At 44.6% G+C, this 19,334-nt stretch overlaps 1 long non-coding RNA gene across 6 annotated transcripts in view; it reads right to left on the bottom strand.

The window, feature by feature from the left end:
- LOC141421700 (uncharacterized) overlaps nt 1-19,334 on the bottom strand; it is a 46,359-nt gene that overhangs the window by 8,693 nt on the left and 18,332 nt on the right. For all 6 annotated transcript variants that reach the window (XR_012446373.1, XR_012446374.1, XR_012446376.1 and 3 more), the window contains one exon: nt 5,004-5,075. This is a non-coding gene — a long non-coding RNA (uncharacterized lncRNA). The remainder of the gene's footprint in view (nt 1-5,003; nt 5,076-19,334) is intronic.

The raw sequence follows: 19,334 nt of genomic DNA, 5'->3' as shown, positions 1-19,334 counted from the left end.
GTTGAGGCTGAGGCACAATCCCAGGGCTCAGGTTCACATGCTGTGCTTTGAGATAAACAAGAAAGTCAAATCAGGAGATGAGTGCTTTCTTCCTGCTAGAGGATCTGAGCCAATCAAATTCTTCCTCAACATATATCTTTCGATCAATGCCTGTGCAAATTCCAAGCCACGAATAAAAGCCGTGCCTGATAGGATCCATGCTCATTCTTTTGTGGCTGACTTTCATCTGAGCTCTTAGCTGAGGGTCAGCATTTTCTGGTACCATCTTCTGCATGGAGCTCCTCCTCTCCACAACTTCTTTAAGAGTTTCTAATCTTCCCAGCAGCCCGATTCAATATTTATGTGATGTGGACACGGCCAGCCTGCTTTGATCAGCAATAAAAGCTAGAGATCATAAGAGATGGGCTCCAGCAACTGTCTCTGCACTCCTGTTCCCCAAGTGGGCCCACTGCCAGGGCCCTTAGGAGCCTGAAGGGTGAAGGCCCACCTCTTTGTGCAGAGACTTTGTTTCCACTGGGCATGGTAGAGACCTGCCACCTCCCCACCCCCAATCTCTGGGCAAGGGGAAGAACTCTGCTGCATACTTTAGCAAATTCTTTTTCAAATCCCACAGATTCTGCCTGGCTTTTTTCTTGTGACCAGTTAGCAGAAGCAAGATGTCAGCAATCCCTCATTGGAAAGCCTGCCCTAGCAGGGCCAGCACAGGGAACAGGAAAGTGAATATGAGTTGAGACTGCTCTTTTTCCGTTTGCAATTTTAAGTTCCCAAGGCCAGGCCGCCTGTCTCCTTTCATCAGAGAAGCAATAAGATGGCAGGACATGTGTGGCTCATTCTTTCCACAAGTGCACACCTCAATCAGGATGCTAAATAATGAAGACAACCTTGGACTTGCTGCCAAGACTGTCAATGAGAAGTGAAGGCCAGTTCAGACACCTGTATTGATTAGCCTCCAGCACTAAGGGGCTGCAGGACTACTGGGCCAATTTCTATGCTGTGCTCTATCTTCTCAGCCCAGCTGCTAGAAGAATGCCACCATCATGCTGCATCCAGGTGGAATCTCACGAGGTCAGCTAGCTGCGGCACACAAGCAGAAACTGGGCCTCCTAAGAGGGCAGGAAGACTTTTTGCCACACAAGGACTTGCTTCTGTAACATATTGGAGAAGTAATATGATAGCATCAAAGGCATAGGTCAAGTTTGTAAATACACAGGATTATATTTACTCTCAGGCTCTTTATCCATCCTTCATACAAATATCGCTAATCAATCATAATCCTTTTTTTTCTGCTGAAAATATGTACCATCCCAGGAACCATGGCAACAAGGGTCCCTGGGCTGCTGAGGAAGTATATTTCCTTTGTGACAAGCTAAGTCTTACGGTTGACAGAGTTTAAAAGAGTCCTTTACTTAGCAGTCTAAGTGAATTCACTTCTTCATGGGAAAAAATGCAATAAGCTGCTAGATTATTGGATGAATGATTGCAGACCAGGGCGGGGATGGGCCTGGACAGAGAAACTTTCACAATCTAGGAAGGGCCTATGAGACTGCATTGAGCAACAGTGGAGGTGGGAATGCAAGTTGCCTTCCTTGCCCCGGGGCTCACATCTATCTCTTTCTCCCCCAGCAACTGGAGACCAAAGGAACAGGAAAAACACCGATGAGCAGTTGGCCAGGTATTCATTCATGGCTCCAAGTAGAGAGTGACATCACTGAAAGGAAGTCATAATACTCCTGATTCCAAAGCCAGGCTGCTCATTCTATTTGCTAAAGCCTAGTGTATGAATATCAAAAATCGAGGACCTAGGAGTGACTTTTTGGGTTGACGGAACAGTTCTACATCTTCATTGTGTTTTGCTGTATGTATTTTATTACCTCAAATTGAGGAAAATAAACATAATATGGGGTGGGAAAAAGTGACAACTCAGTATGTACAATATGATACAATTATGTAAAACTTTTAAAATATATATAACAATAGAATGTGTCTTTTTTAAATGCATAAACAATTAACAACAGAACAAGGAACACCAGCTTCCACACATTCATTATTTCCAGGGAGCCAAAGAGAGGGAAGTATTTGGCACCATCTATAGTAATTAATTTTATTTTTTAAAAGACAGGGTTCTAGAGAAAATATGGCAAAATGTCAACATTGCTTCCTCTTGAGAGTGGGTACAAAAAAAATTTTTTTTCTGTATGTTAAAATATTGTATAATTCTGAATTGGGCAAGGTGGTGAAAGTGTATGATTCCAGCATGTAAGAGGCTGAGGCAGGAAGCTCATGAGTTGAAGCCAACCTGAATTACATAGCAAAAACCTGTCTCAAACAACCACAAAAAGTTTTATAATCAAAAAGTAGTTTACACACACACACACACACACACACATACACACACTCCTCAGGGCCCCAAATGTCTCTGCTTCTAAACCAGATATGTTAGAGGCAAACAACTAGTAAGGTGAAAATAAGAGTGTGGGCCACTGGGGTAAGCCCAAAGGTTGCTGGGTTGAAGGTGATTTGAGTGCTCTTTCCAGGGAAGAGGGTTGGATGTGGTAAGCCTTATAGAGTCCCAGCAGGTCTGGGAATGCCTGCTAGAATTAATCCACATCCCCTTGCATGCAGAGGCAACTAAATGTTTCCCTTGGCCCAAGGCATGGAAGAAGCTGAGAGAAACAGGATCTAAGAGGTAAAAGGCCCCAGAATTGACTACTTCTGCCACCCTCAGAGATACCCCAAATAGGACTCAAGTAGTAGAGTGCCTGCCTAGCAAATGCAAAGCCCTGAGTTCAAACCCTAGTATCAGTACCACCAAATTATTTATACACACACACACACACACACACACACACACACATACACATATCCTTAGAACTTGAATAAACTATGAGTAAGTCACAACTCGTGTTCTCAGGGACCATGTGATTACCTAGGAAGCAGAGAAATAAGCCATTAGAATGTAATACCTCTGAAGAAAGGGGTACTAAATGACGTGAAAGCTCCTTGTACAGAAAACCATTTTGTGAGACCATCTTACCTTAGGTAGTTTTTTCTTCACTGTGATAAAAAATACCTGAAAAAAAACCTTAAGGGAGGAAGGATGTGTTTTGGCTCAGCATTTCAGAGGTTTCAATCCATGTTCAGCTGGCTCTGTTGCTTCTGGGCCACGGTGAGGTAGAACACAGCAGAAGGACATGGAGGGTGAAAGGTGTTTACTTCATGGTAACCAGAAAACAAGGAGTAGTGATAGGAAGGGGCCAGGAACAAGATACACCCTTCAAAAACCCACCCCCAGTGACCTACTTCCCCCAATGAGGCCCCCCTTTTCACAGTTCCATCAACTCCCAATAGTCTATTCAAATTTTGAGTCCACCAATGGATTAAACCATTGGTTAGTTCAGAGCCTTTATAATCTCAGGAAACACCTTCACTAACACACCAGAGATGGGCTTTACTAATATCCTAGTTGTCTCCCAATCCAATCAAGTTGACAATCAAAATTAACCATTACAGGGCTGATGGTGTGCTCAAATGGTAGAGTGACTGCCTAGTATGCACAAGGCCCCAAATTCAAATCCCAGTACCACCAAAAAGAAGAAAAAAATAGTACCATCCCTCTCTAGGCTCTTATCTTTGGGATGTATATTATTTATCTGTTGCTGTATAACAAATGACCTTATAAAACTTAGTAGCTTAAAACAATACCCATTTATTATCTTATGAAGTTGGAGTTTGGAAAGCAGCTTGGCTGGGTGGCTCTGGCTCAGGGTGCCTCATCAGGAGTACTCAAAATGTTGGCTGGGGCTCCAGTCATCTGGAGGATTGACAGGTGTGAGGTATTGCTCTAAGGCAATTCACTCATATGTCTGCCCAGGCCCAGCTACTGGCAGGAAGCCTTAATTCCTCACCACAAAGACCTCTTGAGTATCTTCACAGGATGGCAACTGGTTTCCTCACAGTCAATAATCCAAGAGAAGGCAAGAAACAACACCCAACCTGTTCATAAGAAGTGTCTCACTAAGCCAGATGTAGTGGTACACATCTGTAACCCTAGCTATTTAGGAGGCTGAGGCAACCTGGGCTACATAGCAAGACACTGTCTTGGAAAAAACTCCACTGAAGAAACAACTTACTAAATCCCCCATACTTTAGGGAAGGAGAATTAAGTTCCATCTCTTAAAAGGAGGAGTATCAAATAATGTGTGGACTTCTTTTAAAACCGCCAAAAGGCATGAAGGAAGCCAGATTTCCTGAGCTTCCTCCACTGCCTGACCTTCCAAAGGTGATGGATTGTTATGAATCCGGTTACAATAGCATGAGGGGGCCCATTTGGCAAGACTAGAATTGGGATTCAAACACAGTCAGGAAAGATTAAACACAAAACAGGCAAAACAGCATCACTTCTGGGATGAGGTGCTTAAGTGAAGCCAGAAAGTTCCACCAAATTCAGGGAACCAGTGTGGCAGAGAAAGTAGAAGCCAGTCAAGCTCTGAAAGCCAAGGTGTAAATAGTGCCCTCAAGCAGTATGACACAATGGAGGTGGAATGCGCAGAGCTAGGAGGCAGACAGTAACAGGGAGACTTAGCCACAGATGCTTACAGGTGCAGGAAGCAGCCATGGACCCTCCGTGCAAAGTTGGACTGCCCAATGGGTACCCAAATACTGGTTTAGAGACCCAACTAAGCAGGTGCCTGCCACAAAACTAAAAACTGTCCAACTCCAGTAAGAATTGCACCAAAAAATGCAATCTAAACATCTCAAGTAAAATTGTTTTAATTTCAGCATTTGTATAAGTTTTGTGTTTTAAGAGTCACTATCACCAGTCATGGTAGCACACGACTGTAATCCCAGCACTCAGGAGGAGGAGGCAGAAGGATGAAGAGTTTAAGATATCGAGACCTTGTCTCAAAGAAGAAAAAAAAAAAAGAGTTAATATCATTTTTATTTTGAGTAACATAATGGCAGGGTGGGGAAGATTGCAAAAGAGTCTCTAAAGCCTAACTTACCAACTGATATATCACACCACACTGGTGGACTGTTCAGGGCAGGGCCTCCAACTTCAGCTGAGCCACTGGTGCCTAGAACAAAGAAGCCAGGAAAAGGGACAGGTGGGAGATGAAATCCAGTCTGTGTCCTGCCCACAAAGCCTGGCATCTGATGCAGGGCTGCCCCCTGCCCAGCATAAGAGGACCCATTTGTTATCTTGATTTCTGCTAACTGGTGCCTCTGCTGATGGGTCAGAGAAGAGTTGGGCTGTGGAGCCTTTTGGTCCTGGGGGAGGCCAGGCAGCTGGAGCACCCAAGCCAGACTCCTCTGCTGGGAGCAACCTTGCCCAGTATCCCACTCTACACAGGCCTGAATTCAGCCCTAACCAAGCAGTTGGCCATTCCACGAACATCATTACGCAACCTCAGCAGGGTAGACTGGGTTGTAGGTGCCTGATCAAGGTCCCTTACAGGTTTTCTGCTTATTAATTGACCTCAAGTCTGAATAGGATGGGCTCCAAGGAGGCAAAAGGCAGGGCCGAGGGCAACAAGGAGACAAACAGCCTACACATAGGAATGGTCTTCCAGGCTGGTTGGAAAATGTGACTTCACTGGTCGATCCAGAGCCCAGGGCTTTGACAGTTGGCTGCTAGCAGAGCCCCAGCAACTCCTTTACCCCCACCTGGCAGCTCCACCCCAGCCCCCCAGCCTCAGCTATCCTTGTGGTCCTCCTCTGAAACACCTCTCCTGAAAGGAGCTCCATCTTCCCTCACAAATACAGCCTGGATCCAGTAGTAGCAGCTTGTGCTGGACAGCTTTATTTGCCCACAGGATTTGTAGTTAAGAGACCCAGGGACTGGATTACTCAGAAGGAAGTGACATATGCAAATGAGTCACATGCCTGCCTGCAGAGACCAGACTGACAGCTTTATTGTGTGGTCCTCGTGTGTCTCAGGACCAGTTTGCAAAGAGGTCTGGAGTCTTCTCTTGTCTTTTGGCAAAGCTCCAGCTTGCCCAGGCATGACTTAAAACCGAAATGGGGTTTGACTTTTAGAATGCTCCTTGTGACTGTAACTCTGCAGCCAAGACAGAGCTCCACGCTGGGTTACTGAACGGCAAGATGCCTCCCTCGGTCACAGTCTTTCCTCTCCGTAGCTCCTTCCCCTGGCAGTCATCTTAAATATGCAGCAGCGCCAGGCTCTGCTCACCCGACCTCATGCTGAGCCAGATTCCAGTCATGCTTGAACAGCGGCCAAGGCACCGGGGCACTGGGCCTGGCTCCAGGGTCATGGGGAGCGCATATTCGGGCACATGGATAGTTTGATGACCTCCCAGATATTGGTCTGAAGATATCAAACCTTAAGGCCTACAACTAAAATCTTTAATTAATTCCCAGCAGCTTCTTCACGTTTTCTTAATTTTTACTGCTGTTGCTGCCAGAGCGCCCTGCCTTGGTTACCCTTAACTCTCAGTGTGAGCAGTCCCCAGGGTTTGTCCACTGTGCTTCTGAAATAGTTCTCAAATACATTCAGCCCTCCCTACCTATTCTCACTACTCCTGACTCACTGGGGACTGTTATCCACTAGATTTCCTTTTCCGGTGCTGGGGACTGGAGCCAATACCTCATGTATGTGAAGACAGACCACTACCACTGAGCGACACCCTCAGCAAGTTACTCATTTTCAAATTTTACCCTCCCTAGCATGACTTTAGTGGTCCCATCTTGGCATTTTCTCTTGTTTTGGCAGTACAGGGACTTGTGCTTGCTAGGCAGGCATGTTACCACTTGAGCCACGCTGCCAGCCCTTTTTGCTTTGTTTTGTTTTTGTTTTTTTGTCATACTGGGGTTTGAACTGGGGGCCTCACACTTGCTAGGCAGGCACTCTACCACTTGAGCCACTCCACCAGCCCTGCTTTGGTTATTTTTAAGATAAGGTCTTAGCTGGGTGCAGGCAGCTCATGCCTATAATCCTAGCTACGCAGGAGGCAGAGGTCAGGAGGATCGTGGTTCGAAGTCAGCCAAGGTAAATAGTTCTATGAGACCCTATCTAGAAAAAACTCACCACACACACACACACACACACACACACACACACACATACACACACAAAAGCTGGTGTAGTGGCACAAGGTGTAAGTCCTGAGTTCAAACCCCAGTACCATAAAAGAAAAAAGATATTACGTTTATGCACAGGCCAGTCTAGACTGAAATCCTCCTATTTATGTTTCCCAGTTAGGTGGGATGATAGGTACATACCACCACACACACATTTTATTGATTGAGATGGGTTCTTGTGAACTTTTGAGGCTGGCCTCAAATCTGGACCCTCCTAATCTTAGCCTCCAAAGTAACTAGGATTACAAGCATGAGTCACCATGCCTTGCTCCATCTTTGCATTCATATTCTTTGTATATAACTCTGTCATAACTGTTTCTTTGAAATATTTATTCTCATGTGTACTGCCTTATCATACAGTGAGCACCCCAAGAGCAGAAAAAGTATATCCATTCAAAAAATCATTTAGCAAACAAGCATGTGGTAACTATTATGACTTAGACTTTGTGCTGGGCACTGCGAACACCAGTGAGCTAGGCACCGTCAGTTAATCAGGGTGCTTAGCTGCAGACAATAGCTTCTCCATAACCAGTTTCAACAAGGTTTGGTTTGGTTTGGTTTATGGTGAGGAGAATCAAACCCAGGGCTTTGTGAATGCTACGTAAGCACTCAACCATTAAACTACATCCCCAGCCCAAAGAATTTTATTTTTTAAAAAATGTGTAGCTCACAGAATCTTGGGAAGTGTCTACACAGGCAACAACAATGCAGCTGATACCTATATGAACTAAGAAAAATGACCATCCACACCAAGAAGATGTTCTAGTGGACACACCATTGCCTGTGGTAGAGATAAGTCATTCTGAGCTGTATGCTGGACCCTAGACTCTCCATTGTACCTGCCCCCAGAAGAACCAATTATTAACATCAATCTCGCCAGAAGATTCTGTCTTCATGGTTAGCATTCATTTGAAGTCTCATACAGGCATATTTGCTTGAAGGAACCTATATCACAATCCTACATCCCAGCCACAAGGAAGTCTCATAAATGCAATTTTAGCTTTTCAGCTCACACAGAAGAGCAAGCTATGCAGGGTTGGGAATGAAACTCCAGCTCATGGACAGAGCTAGGCACATGAACAAACCTTCCAGTGTTATCAGAGTAGGCCGGGCGAAATGTGAAAACCAGAGGAACAATCCCCAAGTCAGGTGAGGGGACTTCATAAAAAAGAAAAACCTCCATATGCCAAGTTTGAAAAGCTTTCACTTTATCCAGAAGGCACTGGGTAGTCATTAAATGGTCATATTTTAGTAATAGAAAGATGAACCTGGATTTGAGAAGGGGGATAAGACAGCTGGCAGACCATCGTGGTTTTCTTGGAAGAGATACCCATGATCTAAACCAAGAAGGTAGCAGTAAGGTGAGAGAAGAAGAACAGAGATAAGTAATGTTTCAGATTGATGACAGGTTGACCATGGAAGAGAAAAGATTTGAGGACTCCAAGTCATTGAGTGGTCAGGGATTATGGTATGCTTTACCAAGGTGATATATGTGGAACAATGTGAATGTGTGTGGGAGGTGGGGTCCAGATTTCAACATGGTAACTTGGAAAGTCATGTGGGGCATCCAAGCAGGGTGTTGAGTGAGCAACTAGATAATCCAGGTCTAGAACACATGAGGGACGTCTGGGTTGTATCCTAGCCACCTGCTGCCTTATTTTTTCCCCATTCTATCTATCTTGTTTTAAGGGCACACTACCCTTTTGGGAAAACATGTAGTTATGAGAAACCAACCCTGGATCCTCTACGAATAGGCATGTAACCAAGGCACGTTCATGGAGATCACCAACCCCCAGCTGTAGAGATAGAATCAAGAATGCTCCCATGACCCAAATGGCACAGCCAAGCTTTTTCTAGACCCATTAGAGAGAAGGTAGTCTGACTCCTTGAGACTGACAAGTGACAAATGAAAGCCTAGTGTCCAGTGGCCATGCTTCCATCAGGTGACTCTGGTCCAATATCAAGGCGCAAGCGTGAGCAGAGTCTGAATGGCTTAAGCTGAGAAGTGAGTCTCTCAGAAGGAAGTAACTTCGCATCTCCTGTCACAACAGGCATTCATTGTATGTGAAGTGAGCAAGTGAGTGATGGCTTTAAAGTGCAATGTGATGTGGTACTGTAACTAATCACATCACCAAGAAAGTCATACTTTTAGATTTAAAACAAAGACCATCAGAATGGGGCTAGTGGATATTCAGAAATTTCAAAAGAGGCAGATTCCAGATTATCTCGAGGTGAAGGGTGTGAGGGATACCACACTGGGCACACTGTGCTGCTTTGCGTGGCCATTTCTCTCGAATGTTAGAAGACATTAGATGAGTGATATTAAGGGCATCACACTACCAAACCAAATACTGTACCTGACTAGATCACCAATTCCTTTCCTTTGAATGGTTGATGCCATAGAAATAACCTCGGTGTAGGACTCACTTCCATATCTCAGAAGTTTGTTTTCAAGTGGCTGGTGGAACAAGGCAGCCAGGCCGATTAAGTTACAAAAACAACAAAGGCAGCAAAAATCTCGCCTCTTCAATCAAGTAAGGATTCAAATATAAAAAGATATGTACTCCATTTTGCTTAATAGAGTGCACTGAGGGAATCCACAACTTTTGCATGCATGCTGCTGAGTGGAGCTAATCACCCAGCCCGGACTCTCCATCTCACTCCTTTCTTTGACTAACAAAGGATTCATGGAATCAGGAGAGCTTTCGGATCTGGCCATGGGTAATTCCTTCACCTGACCTCTCATTTTCTTCCCACTTCTCCATCTATACCAGGAGCTAACATATGTCCTGAGTTTTAATTAAACAGATTACCCAGAGGGTATTAGCAATGCTCTTCTCTCATGCTGAGAATAAAAGGGTACTGCTGGTAGTTGAAGTTTGTCTTGGATTGTTAGGGGATTAAAGGTGAGGAAAGCTGAAGAAAAAGGGAAAATTGAGCAGACCTGGTTTCTGCCATCACAGAATGCTTTGTACATTGTTCCTTCCTAAGTTTTAAAAAATAAACAAGCCAGGCAGGAAGGCACCAGCAACTCTCTCCTCCTATTTGCCCTTTCCCAGCGCCTCCCAGATACTGCCCTGGACTCTACGATTATGCCCTTTGTGACAGTGCTACATCTCTCCAGAGTCCCCTGAGCCCAGGCTAGGAATTGTTTGTAGAAAGGGAGTCTGAGAGTAGGCAGGCTAAATGGATGCATTTCTTCTATGAAAGAAACATTGCAATCTCTCTCTCTCTCTCTCTCTCTCTCTCTCTCTCTCTCTCTCTCTCTCACACACACACACACACACACATATACCCCAAGCGAGTTTCTAACCCATTGGAAAATAATTCTGGCTAGGGTTACTCAGCTATACTCCCACCTTAGACTCCCACCAGCAGCATTTTTGCTCAACAGACACCAGCCCTCTCTATTTTCACATCTTCTTTCTGAACCTCTTAGCAAACTTCTTTGTTCACACTACCCTCTAGGTACCCCACACGGCCCTCCCTCATCTTAGGGAAAATAGTGTATCACATCACAGTGACCCTCCTACAGCAGAGGCAGAAAGGAAGCAGGCATATCTATGAAAGGAAGGCCTGAAAAGTCACAGAGCAGTGCATGGTTGACATCTGTTGAGTGACTGATAGACAGAAAAGTATCCAGTTCACTCACATAGAATCAAAAGAGCTCTGAATACAATATAGAAAAAAAAACTAGATTGTTCTCTCCCCGATTCTGCATTCTACCCTCTCTCTGGCTTCTCTGTACACTGCCTTCCCCTAAGGAATTATGGATCTAAAAACACTGCTGTAATTTGGTTAAGTCTCAAAATGATTAAACAGCCTACATACCTGGTGAGACGAAGGCTTGTTTTGTAGGTGAGAACCCCAGACAAGGAGCAAATTGAGGTCTGAAAAGCTCTGTGAAGTCTGCTATCACCAAAGCCATACCTTCTAAAACTAAAAATGAAATTCCACAATTGCCTGACCCTCTTTGGCCAAACTCAAGCTGAAGACAGCTATTCATACTAAATTAAAAAATATCCTGCCATCTTGGAGCACGTGTTAGGCCCTCCTGTAAAATACCTCATGTGATTGTCCAATAGCTCTGATTCTGTCACCATCCTCCATAGCTGGGCACCCCGAAGCTCAGGGAGCACAGAGGACATATCCAGCAGAGCCAGGATTTGAACCCAGATCTGTCTAGTTCCCAACTGGAGGCTGGGTACCTTGGAGGAAGAAAAAAGTGGCTTCATTTGTATTTGCTTTTAACAAAGGGTACAAACTACTCAACGAGCACATCTTAGAACTCGAGTCTGAACATTTTTCCGCAGGCCAGCTTTTCTCTTAAGAAAGTCCTATTTGCCTGTTACAGAGACAACCATCCCCACAGAAAACCCTGGTGACCCATTAAAATGTTCTTATGTAAACTGCCTCTGGCCAGACCAATAGGAACAAAGTTGAGGATACAAGCTACAGCCTCTGATGATTTGGCTTTGTAGCCTAGCAGTGTTGGGACAGGTACAAATGTTATTAGGCAAAGCCACAGAATAACAAGCTGAATTAAACTTTAATTTCCAAAGCATTGTGAAGATAATGAGTGTACTTTATAATAATTGCCAGAAGTGAGAGCCGGGGAGAAACACTGGAAAAGGCCTGGGCTTTGGTACCTTCATTTGCAAACCAGGGATTATAGTGCCAGTCAAGCCCACAGAGGGCTGGAATAAAAATGTTTCACAATTAATGAGCTGAGAACAGATTTAGAAATAGGCCTGCTTTGCAGTGGGCCTGCCAGCCTTGGACTCATTACTGGCAGTGACCAGAATGGCCTCAAGAACCACACCCCACCCCAAGGCAGGTGCTCAGGCACACTTTTGCCTGAGGCTAGAAAGCCAGCTGGCTTATATAGCAAGCTTCTAGGCACAGCAATAGAATCAGAGCTATTGTATGATCGCATGAAATATTTTATGGCAGGGCCTAACACATGCTCAAAGATGGGGGTGGTATTTTTTACCTAATATGAATAGCTGTCTTCAGTCTGAGTTTGACCAAAGAGGATCAGGCAATTGTAGGATTTTATTTTTAGCTTTAGAAGATGTGGTATTTGTGACATCAGATCTAAGCTGAGGGACTCTGGTCCAGTCCCATGTCATTGGCTTCCATAGCGGGTACACCCAGCTTCCTGTGAATTCTGTGAATCCTTTCAAGGTGCCCCAAGATGTGGGTATATTTGGGTCATTGTCATCAATACCCCCTGTGGAAAGTGGTCACCCATTACAGGATTTGTTGCCATCAGTGAGAATAAGTCCAGTGAGGGCTACTGGGCACTTCTCCTGTCTTCCTGCTGTCCCCGTCTTTGCTTTGGCTGAAGGAAGATCAGTCTGTAGAAGGAAGCATACAGACGGACAAGACCCGGGAACACTTAATAGCTATGGCTGCTGTGAACATTGATGTACAAGTATCAGTTTGAATACCCGGTTTTAATTCTTGTGGGAGGGGAATTGCTAGATCATTCGATATGATTCCATTGACATGAACTATCCAGAATAGGTAAATAAGCACACAAAGACAGCAGGTTGGTGGGCTACAGGGGAGGGTGGAATGGGGAGTGACTGCTTCATGGGTCTTCCTTTGGGGGCAATGAAAAAATTTTGGAGCTCGGTAGAGACAGTGGTCACACAATATTGGGAATGTAGTAAACACTGCTAAATTAGTACATTTCTAAGTGACTAATTTTATGCTGTGTGAATTTCACCTTAACAATAGCTCAAAAAAAAAAAAAAAGTAAGGCCTCAGTCTCCTGAGACCTGCCTTCCCAGGGAAAGTTAATGTGAATTAAAATACCTGACAGCATAAGAAGTCCAGGTCCTTGTCCCTGAGCGCCTTTAGAGTGCCGGCAGGTTGGGAGGGGAAGTGACCTGGTGGTTTCAGAATGATGGAAGGCAAAAATCTTTATATAGTCAGCATTACCAAAGTCCTTTCTTAAAATACTGTAAGTCCTTTAAATCACTTTCATGAGCCGCGTTCACAACCTTCATATGCAATACTTTTTACCACTGAGATGGACTGAATGAAGGGGAAAGCGAGTTTCTGTGCATGAGTTTGGATCTTCTCAAAATTCTGCCTCTAAGATAAAGGAAGGGAAGAAATTATGAAAATATTTCTAACAGTTTGCCAGGTCTATTCCCATTCTGTGCACATATTAAACCTCAGCTGTATAATTTTAATACGTGTTCACGTATTTGTTGTGGATGAAATGAAATGAGATGAATTCCTCTCATTTTTAAAGTTTTTGGGCTCAAAAGATATTTTTTTTTCTTTTTTGGCAGTACTGGTGTTTGAACTCAGGGCCTCATGCTTGCTAGGCAGGCTCTCCACCTTGAGTCACTCCACCAGCTCTAAAAAGATAATTTCCCAAAATAAGGTAAAATTGGGCTGGGAGTGTGGTTTAAGTGGTAGTGTACTTGCCTGCTAAGTGCAAGGCCCTGAGTTCAAACCCCAGTAACACAAAATAAACACAGAAATGAATAAATAAGGTAAGAGCATTACTCTCAAGTCACATTTTGAAGACTTTTATTTAGCTCATTAGTTAATAAGAGTTCAAAAGAGAACTCGAGCTGGCAGAGTGGCTCATGCAGTAAGAGCACCTGCCTAAGTAAGCACATGCCCTGAGTTCAAACCCCAGCGCTTCCAAAAAAGAAACATCCAAAAGAGAAGTCAAAATTACACACAGTTATAAGCAGGTTTAGGAATGCTGCTGTGAACAGATGCTAAACTGGAAAGGCCACAGGGTGATGATGATCTCTGCGTTCCATAGGACACAGTTCACGTTCCTATGGACAGGCACTGTTCTCCAGAGTTTCCTATAAGCAAACATCTTTCTCTCCAGACTCATAAAATAGCCTAGTCAGAGATAAAGGCAGATGGTTGAGCCAGCCAAGACACCCACTGAATTTCAAAATCGGTCATATTTTCTTCCTCCATTTCTGAAGTCTGGGTGAGCTCTAAATACCAGACGTGTGCCTCTGCGGACCGCAGCGTCTCCTTCTAGTCGTGCAGGATGCTGCAATGTTCCTCCAGGATCATAGATCATAGATGGACAATTCTTGGCCATCCTGCAGCCTAGAAAGACAGTCTTCCCATTTTGTGCTGGGTCCTCAAAGGGCTTTCCTCCCAGCCCTGATGACAGTTTCCTGCCACCATAGGAACTCAAGGGTTTGGACTGAGCTTCTACACTAGGCCAGCAGACCAAACTAAAATGGAATCACTCATGGTAAAGTTCCATGTCACTAAGTCGAAACCAAGTTGCTTATCTGACTGTCCAAGAAATAAGAAGAGAGAGAGAGAAAATAGCCAAGTTTCCCAAGCCAGAATGATACTGGAGTTCTCTTGGCTTTAACCATTGCAAGGAAAAGTATAGGGACTTTGAACAACCAGCCTGCCTTTTCTTCTTTATTTCCAATTTCCTTGGGTCCTGTTCTGTCAATGAAGTCAGCTTCCTCTGCTGAGCTCACCAAACAGGTTCATTTCACAGAATGAGGTGTTGCCTGATTCTAGAATTACAAATGAAAGCCCATTATAGTCTTTTGTTGTAATTTTTGTCTTTTGACACTTCACTGTGACAAACTTTACTTTATCAGATGGCAAGAACAGGATTCAAAGGCAGCTGAAATAATTCCCCATGCCAGTAAAATTGGTCAGGCCTACTCCTCTCTCTTCATACCTATGGTTCATGACTTCTTCCTGGTTATTGCCAGTCTGGTCTTTACCCACATGAACCTGCATTCCTGGGCCCCTCTGCCCCTGCCTCAGTGGAGAGTGTGATTAGCTGTGGCCCTCAGCTTTAGTCTCTGCATTCACTCATACTGGTGCTGTCTTCTGCCTGTCTCAGCCTGCTGACCCCTGGGGACCCCAGTTGGGCCCATATGTGACTCAGTCCCCCTGACATTTCTTCTCTGTCAAATGTTTCCTCTCCATGAATCCTATTGATCTGGTGGTGTGTCTCCTGGCTGGGGGGAAACTGTTAACAGCTGTTTGAAACAGAACAGTATACTATAGGGCCCAAGTGTCTTCCTTATCCATGTTCAAAGATAGCTAGAATAGATAGATAGAGCTAGAAACTATGGGGTTTGAAAGGAGACCAGAGGGAGAGAGGGCTGAATACAGAGCTAGGAAGAGGCCATGTCCCCTTCTTGAGAAGGTTGCTGCCGATGCTAGGAAGGCAGACTCTGAGAGTGTCAAAGTTATCCAGAGAAAGAGGGCCAATAGCAAGTGGACATAGAGAAAAATATCTAGCTTAAGGAACTAGCTCACAAGATTACAAATTCCTGCAGGATGGACCAGCAGGCTGGAGACAAGAGAGAGAGAAAGAGATGATGATGACAATGATGTTGCAGTTAAGTCAACTCCTTCTCCCTCTGGGAGAACCAGCCTTTTGTTCTCTTCAAGACTTCAACCAGTTGGAAGGCCCACTCATAATTAGGAGGACAATCTGCTTTTCTCAAAGTCCACAGATTTGAATGTAAAACTCATCCTAAAATATCCCTATAGGAACGTCCAGAATAATGTTCCAACTGGTCATGTTTCCCCAGTCAAGGTAACATAAAAAATTAATCATTACACGTTCCCAGGACCAGGCCTGAGTCCTATGCTGAAGTCTCCCAATTCGAAAGGTCAGTGGATCAGATGTCCAGAGCCTTCAGCTGAAAACTTCTGAAGAACAAAGCTGGTGCTGGGAGAAGCCCAGTGGCCAAACAGAAAGGCATCCAAGCCTAGCCTGTTGCTCCCCTGTCCAGCTCTTCTAACTTCCCTACCCCACTGTCTAGAGAAGACTGGTTACCTGTCCTACCTCCTATCTTACAAGAAGTTTTTAGTGGGTTCCTAAAATGAGCCAAGACAGTTCAGTCTGACCATGTGGACAGATTGCCTTCAAAGTGACCCAGTCATCAGCTCAGAGAGCCTGGACCTCCTTCTTTTGATTTCTAGGTACACATCTCTATGAAGTTGCAGGGGAAGTACTGGAACCAAGCAGCCCCTCTGTGGAGACAATGAGTGACGAGCCTGTTATGAGGCTGTTGGGAGGCATTGAACGAAGGGGGACTTCAGCCATGAATTACAACTCATGGCTCCTCTTCACCTCTGTGGAGGCTTCAAGCCCTGTGTAGGAGGCTGAACAGTGTCCCAAAAACAACAACAATAAAAAAAGCACACATCCACATCCAATCCCTGGAACTTGTGAATATGACCTTGTGTGGAAAAAGGAGGTGCAATGAAATTGAAGATGTCAAGCTGAGATGATCCAGATGATCTGAGTGGGCCCAAATCCAGCCACAAGCTTCCTCAGCAGAGACAGCAGAGGACACTGAGGAAGAGAAGGAGCACGTGAAGAGGGAGGTAGACGTGGAGTTCTGTACTACACACCCAGGAACACTGGAACCAGAAAAGGTGGAAGAAGCAAGGGAAGACTCTTTCAGAGACTTGGCACCTTTGATGTCAGACTTCTGATCTGCAGAACTGGGAGAGAGTAGATTTCTATGGTTTTGAACCACCACATTTGTGGTAATTTGTTGTCACAGCCTCAAAACTCTAATACCCACTGTTGGTGGCACTTCAAAGTTCACAGAGGTACCACAAATCCAGGCTCTCAAGAGTAACAAGATAAACACAAACAACCTGAGCCTGAGGGGTGGTGAGGTAATGTTCTTGTCATATAGAAACTCTATGCAGAGAGCGCTATGAATTTAAAGCTGTGTGTGTTTATTCTTCCCATGGACAAGTCTTAACTGAAGGCCAACCATGTGCCGTGTTGGCGCATACTGGGTGCTGCTTATACAATGATGATCCAAACATCAAAGCCCATGTCCCTGGCATCCCTTGATCCAGGCCATTCCTTATCATCAAATGAACCATCCAGTGGTGAGATGTGCCACGCACAGTGCTCCATGCTTAAAAGACCAAGACTATTCGTTCCTGAATCCCTGACAGGCCTGGTTCAGCATTGTGTTCCAGGTCACGCTGTTCAGATCCAGGCTGCACCTCGCTCTCCTGGCTCCCTGAATCCTCCTCCAGCATCATCCATCCGGTCCCCAGAACCTATCCCCAGCCAAAACCCTTTTTTCCCTGGCCCAGCTTGTGGTGGATCCCTTCTGGGAGCTGGGACTGAGTGCCCCGGATAAAGTCACACAGCCTGAGTTTAATCCCTGACCTCACCATTTACTGGCTCAGTAAACTTAAGAAAATATCTACTGTTTCTTAGCCTCAATTTCCTTAGCTATCAAAGGGAGACAATAGTGCCTGCCTCATAGGGTTGATCAACAGATTAAAGGCGAGTATCTTATTTCCAGTCAGTGCTCAATAAATGGCTGTTCTTACATTTTTTCAGAACTGTTGCTATTCTTAGTTGTCCTCTGTCTCCCATCAGGAAACCTGGGGAGACTTCTACTCTACCTGAGAAGTTATGTTTTTCCAGTATGAGCCAGGGAGGCTTCTTGGAGCATGTGTAGGTACAATTGACCTTGAACCAACTGATAGAGCAGCACCAAAAAGAACAACGAGATAGAGAGGGCACAACAGAGAGAGGGGGGCTCCTGGCCTGGCTCAACAGCAGGTTTGCCTGGATTTTCAGAGCAAGGAAATGGCAACAGCAAGGAGGGAATTAGGACCTATGACTCTGCTACCCCAGTGCTCAGAAATACTGTCATACAACTGTGGTGGACCACGAGAGCTGGTCACATGCAATATGTGCCCTTTGGGTGGCCTGCTTCTCCTGCATACTGGAAGACAATGAGAACTGGGGCTTTTAGATGTTCCTGATTCTCCCCTCCCTGACTCCTGAGTTGAAAATTAACAAAAATGACACTCAAATACTTTGCATGTTCATAGCAACACTACTCACGATAGCCACAAAAAGGGACAAGTACCTATCGACTTATGGGTGAATAAATGAAATGTGATACATACAGAAAATGGAATATTATCCAGCAATAAAAAGAAATGAAGTAAACCCAGAGCAGTAGCTCAAGCCTGTAATCCAAGCTATTTGGGAGTCAAAGATTGGGAAGATTGTAGTTCAGGGACAACCCCAGCAAAAAAGTTCACAGGACCCCATCTCAACCAATGACTGGCATGGTGGCATACACCTGTCATCCCAGCTCTGAGGGAAGTACAAAGAGAAGCATCATGGTCCTGGCCAGCCTGGGCATCAAGTGAGCTCCTACTTCAAAAATAACCAATGCAAAAAGTGCTGGAGGAGCGACTCAAGTAGTAGAGCGCCTGCCTGGCAAGTGCGAGACCCTGAGTTCAAATCCCAGTGCCACCCAGACAAACAGGAATGAAGTATCAACACTGCTACAACTTCAATGAACCTCAAAAGCATTATGTGAAGAGAAAGAAGCCACACATCTAAGGTCATAACTTGCGTGATTCCATTTCTATGAAAATAAGTAAATCCACAGTGATGAAAAGCAGGTTGGCAGTTGCGGAAGGATGCAGGGAGGGACTAAGAGGGGTGACTGCCTAATGGATACAGGGTTTCCTTTTGGGGTGATGGAATAGTTTAGAACTAGAGAGAGGTTGTAGTTACATTTAGACTACTAAATACCACTGGGTTGTTTAGCTTAAAATGATTAATTTTACCTGATTTTCACCTTAAAGTTTTTTGTTTTTTTTTTTAAATGACACTTACAACCCTACCAATTAAAGAACCCAGATCTTGAAAGCCATCAATTTTACTTTCATCTCTCCAGGCCTGTTTCTATGATTTTTGCTTATTGCCCAGGGAAAAGATAAAACTGCAAATTTAGAGCCAGTGCAATGATTCATTCCTTAATAAGGATTATTTTGAAAACAGCCAACCAAAAGCCAGGTCACGCCATCTGCAAAAGATGTATTTGGTTTCTGAAGCAATTTGTTCTAAGTTATGGTATCTTTCTTGCATTCAATTCAAGCCTCCATTCCAGAAATATTAGTGTTTTTAATACCTCCCCCACACCAACTGTAAGAGCTCACAGCAGCTTTCTGGGTTTGCAGCAAGTCCCTGATTCCTTCAGAACATGGTTGGCCAAAATCTTGAGTATCTCTGCCTGACATATGGAGAAAAAATTGCTCCTCCCACTGCTGTACCCATTCTCTAAAAGGTCTTCCCAAATGACACTCCTTGTTGCAATTATGCAAATATGTGGATAAGGTAAGGTTACATTTGAAGGATCTGTTTCTATGGAACAAATGCCAGACTCCTTAGTCATCTGCCTGAGAACAAA

This window comes from Castor canadensis, chromosome 3, assembly GCF_047511655.1.
Source record: "Castor canadensis chromosome 3, mCasCan1.hap1v2, whole genome shotgun sequence".
NCBI classification, from domain to species: Eukaryota; Metazoa; Chordata; class Mammalia; order Rodentia; family Castoridae; genus Castor; species Castor canadensis.
Note: the sequence above shows the minus strand (reverse complement) of the source record. Positions and strands in the feature narration are given on the sequence as shown.